The following is a 6,920-nucleotide window of genomic DNA, read 5'->3' on the forward strand; positions in this document are numbered from 1 at the left end:
CTGGGCTTAAAGCAACCTACTACTGTACTGTGCAAATGGGGCCTTCCTTTAGTTATTCATAACAGCAGCCTCTGGCTTAGGGGTCAACGGGCAAAAGGCCTTGGAGCCAAATTCAGCCTCTGAGCTGGGACACCCGCAGCTTCTCCAGTGGTAAGAGAAGTTGTGGGGGAGATGGGTTTGTGTGGCGATAAGATACGTCTGTCGCTGATTTTGCTAGATGAGAGGAGGGGCCCCAGTCCGCATTTGCTCCTCACGTAAAACTGGTTGTCCCCTTTTCTTATGCTTCGGGTGGCTTGGATTAACCTAAAGAAGCGTGAGCGGAAGGTGAAAATGCATTTGTGCTCCTCCGGGAACAATTGTGCCAGAGTTAATGGCAGGGTACTTAGGCTGTAGTGCCATAATGTATGGGGGGAAGTAGGGTTGCATTTTGGTATAAAGGAAACGGTGCGTGAGGAAAACATAGGCCGTACTCTTTGTTTCCAGGTCCAGTTCAAGGGTGCTCACATTAATGTTGAAAGCCCTAAATGACTTAGGCCAGGCACCCCCAAACTGCGGCCCTCCAGATGTTTTGGCCTACAACGCCCATGATCCCTAGTTAAGAGGACCAGTGGCCAGGGATGATGGGAATTGTAGTCCAAAACATCTGGAGGGCCAAAGTTTGGGGGTGCCTGACTTAGGCCCCAACGACTGCTTCTTTCCCTACAAACCCTTCAGGGCTGTTAAGACCAGCAGATGGGGCCCTCTTGGGAGTTCCACCTCCCTCAGAAGTTTGGGGTGGCTTTCCACATGGAAAAATAATGAAATCTCATTATTGAATAAGAATAAGAATAATACTGTAATTAGTTTTGTGTGTGTGTGTGTGTGGATCAGGGAAGGGCATTCTCTGTGGCAGCCCCAAGTTGTTGAACTTCCTCCCCTGGCTTCTCCACAATTCAGCTCCTGGCAAATGCTGCAGACACACTTTTTTTACCCTGGGCTTTGCCTCATGAGATAGATGTGTGTTCCCAGGGTCCACCCTAGTCCTGTAATTTTAATTGCTTTAACTGTTGTTTATTTGGAATTTTAAATACTGTAGTTGTCATTTGCCCTGGGATCTGCTGGTGAAGGGCAGGGAATAAATTTAGTAACAATCATGATGTTTAATCACGATCAAGATGCAGAAGGCCATAAAAAAAGGTCTCGCTTGAGACTAAGCCTGTGTGCAATTGGAGGAACTCGTGGATTTGGTGTTGGTTTTCTTCATACAGTGGTCTTCTGCTAAGGAAGAAATAGGCCTTCTCCGACAGGAATAGGCTTTCTGCTAGTGGAAAGACACTTTTAGAATCCAACTCAATACATATGTAATGTGAAAATAGGGATTCCAGACATTCTTGACTTTTTAATGTTTTGTATCCAAATGATTTGTTGCTTCTACTCCAGCCTGCCCTACAGCGTCCCCTCCAGCCTGCTCCACAGCTCCGCCTTTGTCCACACACCAGTGCAAGAAACCTTCACGCAGGGCTGCTTATCATCCCTTTGATTTCACCTCGGACGAGCTGGACCCTGCCTATGAGTGGCCAAGGGAATCTTCTGCAAGGAAAAGTAAGACGCATGGAGGAGCTGACTAATAATGTTTGTATGCTCTTTGGAAGGGACCCTGGTGTGTGAGCATGGAAAAATAGGAGGTCTAAAACGTGTGGTTTTTATGCTGGAATGGGAGAGGTGGCGAGGGTAAGAAAAGAAAACTGGTCTGTTTGAGGAGGTGTGGCCTACTGCTACACATTCAAGGGAATGAAGTGGGGGAATGGACTTCATCAGATTACAGGAGGGTGGGGTTGGTTATCCAATTTTGCATACTTATCCTTTAAAAAACACCCACCCATCCCAGGAAATAGAACGCATAGGCACTTGCTGTGTGCCCTTTCCAGCTATGCTGAATTTATCATCATGGATAAATCTTAACATGGGGAAACTTTCAAAAATGTGATGGTTTACTTGCAGTGCGAAGAGGTACACTTTGTCCTCCCTGTTCAGTACACTCATCACCTCGTTCTGTGTCGAGCAGGCTGGTCATACCTTCCCCACCTTCAGCAGGTGTGCAGCAGGAAGAAAATTATCCAGCTTTCTGAAGAATACCCTCATCCTAATGAAGCCTGTATCAGTTTAATTTCTGATTGGAGGTTCTGTAAAGACTTCCTTAACTGAAGGGAGGCCTTCAGCAGTTGCAATGGGAACTGAAGCCTAATGAGGCTAAGGGAAAAGAAATACTATAAAAGTTAGGAGTCCTGTGACTTTGATAGTTTGTAGTATAGTCGAGAAATAAGAGGAATTTGGCATGAAGAGCACAAAAACTTGTGTTGCAAGTAAAGCACTGGTTCCACAATTAGCACCCACTGACAAATGGACTAGCTGTTCCAGGTAATTGAGATCCATTCCAAACAACACTAAAAAGTAGGGCTGTGGGGCCACTCTGTCCAAATTCTAGATCCTGAGCCAAATTGGGCTGATGGGCTGGAGCAGCTTGAGGCATCCCCAGGTCCACCCAAAGTGATCTAGAGCTGTCCAAAGGGGTGGTAATCGGGTGGCAAGGAGTAGGATGGTGGAGAAGAAGCAAATGCAGACAGCCTGTCTGTCTTCCCCTGCCCTTGGACCACATATAAAATAGGGTTTAAATCCATAATTAAACAATGTGCTAGAGTCCCAGTCTTGGGCCCAGATCCAGGTCAAGTCTGCCCCAGGACAGATCTGGAACACTGGATAGGAGGGTGCATGCACAGTCCTACTTAAAAGCCTTTTCATAATCGAGGCCTCTTTGTATCGTTCAGGTGGTGCGGATGTGACCCCTCTCCTCCGAAGCACTCTGGGCCAGTTTCCTTTAGGCTTGCGTCTGGATAAGCTGGAGGCCCTGGTGTGGAAGGAGCACAAGGTCAAGCTGTGGAAACTCTGTTTGGAGCGAGGCTACAGTGACAGCCTGAAGTTCTTGCAGGTGGTACCTGGGATCAGGCTCAAACCCTCAGGCAAAGGGACTTTCCGGTGCCTTGTGCAGTTGGACCCAGGTGAGTGTTTCTCTCCTCCAGCCTGACCGTGTGTTCTCTCAGGAGAGCTACAGGACCCACAGCCTGGCAACCTTTGGCCTTAATTTTATGCTTTTCTAGGTCATTGAAGGTTTGTATCTGATCTCCAAGAAGCAACTTGCAAATAATCTACAGGCCTAATTTTATTCAGAGGTTGTCAGTGCAACACCTGCTCGCCCCATGGTGCCTGCCATAGCATCATACGGTTCCTGCAAAATGTCTCAGTAAATATCATCTCACAAAGTGTCTCAGTAAATATCACCTCAAAAATCCATAATGCATGAGAGACTGATTGCTGTACCTGCTCATTTCCTGTTTGCAATGGCTTTGTTGCTCTCTTACTTCGAACACATCCCCTTAAATGTGCCCATATTTTTCGGGATGCCAGGATTGGACACCCTCCTTCCCATCCCTTCTGAGCAGAGGAGAGATTCAGCGAGCTTTTCACTGTGAGTTGTATGGCAGCGGCTGATACACGTTCTTTTGTGAGGCATGCCCACTGCTTTTTGTGATCTGGGCTCATTTAATGCTCCTTTAGATGTGGCATCCCTTTCATGTTATACCACGCCGTGACAGCACTTCCTCATAATTCCACATGTGGCCACTGGCCCTAAAAGGTTGGTGATTCCTGTTAGTCTGACTGATTTAAAGGGATCTGGGTGAGAAGCAGTGGGTGGAGCACATGCTCTAAACGAAGAGGGTCCTGTGATCAGTTCCCCAATATTTCTAGCACAAAGGAATCAGATAGCAACTGATGGCAAAGGCCTCTGCCTGAGATGTGGAAAGGCCACTGCAGGCAGTGTAGACAATAAAAGGCCTGTAGTCTGACCTGGTATAAGGATGCCTTCTTCTTTTGTTTGGTTTTTTAACCCTCCTTTTGAACAGCAGGAATAAACAAACCCCAATATTTAAAAGCCCTCCCAGTCCCCAAGATTAAGAGTACTCTGTACCATGCCTCACTCCACTTGCTTTTCAAAAGTCTTGCTTTTATATCCGGCCTTTAGTACAGAATGGAGCTCAAAGTGGTTTGTGTGGGGTTTCAAAATGGTCTCCCATCCAGGCACTCCCGAGACCAAGATCTGCTTAGTTCCAGAAAAGCTGCTGTTGATGCCGTCTGGAGGTGGCAATATCCTTCTGCTCAGCTTTTGTACACCTCCAGGCCACTTCTCTCTGCTGGTTTCTCCACTCTGCTTTTCCCATGTTGCTTTAGTCTTCAGTAACTCTCAGTCCCAGTGGGTTTGCACCACCCATTTTGGGGAAACCCCTGAGGCTTAACTGTACGTGGGCAGGAATGCATTTTATTCCACTGGGTGTTATTGTTGCAAAGGCTGACTTTAAACAAAAAAAAAGAGCTTGATGCTTAGTGAAATCTCCAAAGATACTGGCTGTGTACATGCTATATACATTTAAAGTGCATTTCAAAGCACATTCTTTCCCTCAAATAATTCTGGGCACGGTAGTTCTCTAAGGGTTGCTGGGAATTGTAACTCAGAGGGGCAAACTAGAGTGCACAGAATTATTCGAGGGAAAGAATGTGTGCTTTAAACATTTAGTGTGTGCATAGTTGTCAGGGGGCAAGGCTTCACTGTCCTCCAAAGGAAGCTGCCTTAAACAGAGCCAAACCATCCAGCTTAGCATTACCTGCACTGACTAGCAGTTGTTGTCCATGTTTCAGTCGGGACATTCCCAGCCCTACTTGGTGTTGACTTCTAGAACTTCCACCTCAAGGTTGGCCTTGTTTGCTGCATGGCTCTCGGATGAGCTGGCAATGTTTTGAGAGTTACAGTTGCACAGAAGGAGGTGACAGAATTCTGGTTATTCTTCTCGATGTAGTTAAGCTAGCACCAGAGGGAGAAATTGTGTATATACATATATACACAAACATGACTTTTTTAAAAAAAAATGCAAGGGGAGCGTTGGAATTTGGTCCTCCCCCACCTGCAGTCTGAACTGGTGTAGTCCAGAAAATTATACCATTTCATTTTGTGTTTTATAGAAGAATGGCTGTTCTGGTTTAAAGAATATAGTGCATCCTCAAAGAGGAATGGTTGCAACACAGCATCACAGCACACATTTTACATGCAGAAGGTCTCAGGTAGACAATCCTGGTCTAGATGGGTATAAAAAGCAGCTTCCTATGCAGATGGATCACTAGTCTGAAGGTAGCTTCCTATCTTTGGATTTCTGCTTTATGGCCCTTGGATATCTTAAGTGTTTTGTCTTCTGCCCCTCCCTTTTATAGCTGGCCCTTATCGTTTGTCCTATCAGCCTGCAAACACAGCAAGCCAGAAACTGTGTGGCACTGCAGGAACTGTAACGAGTTCTGCTTTGCCTTTGCAAGGATCCTGATGCCGTGAAAGAAATTGGATTCCAGCATCAGGTAGACTTTGTTGAACTGTGCTGGTTTAATTATAACAAGCTTCTCCCCCCCCAAAAAAAGTGATTGCATTGGGTGCCCTGCATTACTACCTTGATTCGTCAGACTTGAGAGTTGTTGGTCTTGAAAAGAGGTGCCTTTAGGGATCAAACCTCTAGAGGGAGCAACTTCCATATTTTTGTTTGTAACCCCCCCCCCCCTCACCATTTTTGTGGCATGTTAATAACCTAGCACTTTTATGCCTGGTGTTAATAGCTAATGGAGGAAATTACTTAAAGGAGCTTTGGAAATGGATTCCCAGCACTGCAGCACACCAAGCGTTTATTTAACAGTAAGGGAAAGGAAGACAACTTGAACTGTGGAAGCCTGTGTAATTTGTGTGTATCCTTTGCGCTACTTTGTAAGGAACACTTAGTATGCGGCCGGTGGGCATCTTCCCTCGGGGCTATTGCCTTTATCAAAAGGGTGGGGGAAGATAGTGTCTCTGATTAGTGATGCAATCATTGGTACTAGCCAATAGATTTGTGCAGCCACAGTCTGAACTGCACTAAATACTTGAATTGGTGCAGTGATGGGATGGGGTGGACGTGTTGCATGATAAAATATCCTGCATCTTAAGTGCTGGAGAACTGCTTTCCCTGTAATGCAGACATTTCTTTGAAAGAAGGCTTCTGAAATCCTAGGCCTGGGCCACACTGCCGCAAAAAATGTGGACTTGTACCTGCCTGTCTCCCCAATAATGGGAGGGGCATCCAGATGAGACCCTTCCCATCCCAGTGTTGTCTTAGAGGGGAGACAAGCAGGAAGGGTTTTTAGTTGTTCCTTGGAAAGTCCAAAACAGCCAGGATCAAAAAACTCTGCATTTGAAGGGGGAAGGATATAGGACAGCATCATGTGGGAGGTTCTCCATTAGTAGGGAGATGGGTGCAAGTCCAGTTTAAACAAATCCTGAGATTCTTATTGGCTGACAAATATGAAGCTGGGGGTTCTACCTGCAGGATACAAGATCTAGGCCCTCAAAGGACTCGCCTGCTTTTAAAAGGGGCGCAAGAGCGAATATTTTGCTGCCTCAAGCTGCAATTCCACTATCGGCATAGACGAAGCAACTGGAGAATCTGCACCTTGCTGGAATTTTCCCTTCTCCACAACAACTGAAGAGATGAGAGCTCTCTTGAATCTGGATCCTAGCAACCATAATTCACTTCAATCCATGCTGATAAATTGTTCTATGATGCAACAGTATGTTATTTTTTCCTTTGTCAATGAGTCTCAGGCATCTCTTCCCACTTGCTTTAGGACACTGCAGTGGCAGGAACACTGGAGCCTTTGAACAAAGGGGTAATAGTCACAGATGGACCGGCCTTCAATAAATCATCTGGGTTGTGCCTGTCCTCCCTTTTTGTAGCTTAGGTTCAGGCACGTATGAATCTCTTTCCAGTTCCCTCTTTTAATTTCCATTTCCTTTTTCTAGATCCAATGAGGGAAGGATT

The sequence above is a fragment of the Zootoca vivipara genome, chromosome 12, assembly GCF_965207765.1.
Source record: "Zootoca vivipara chromosome 12, rZooViv2.hap1.1, whole genome shotgun sequence".
NCBI classification, from domain to species: domain Eukaryota; kingdom Metazoa; phylum Chordata; class Lepidosauria; order Squamata; family Lacertidae; genus Zootoca; species Zootoca vivipara.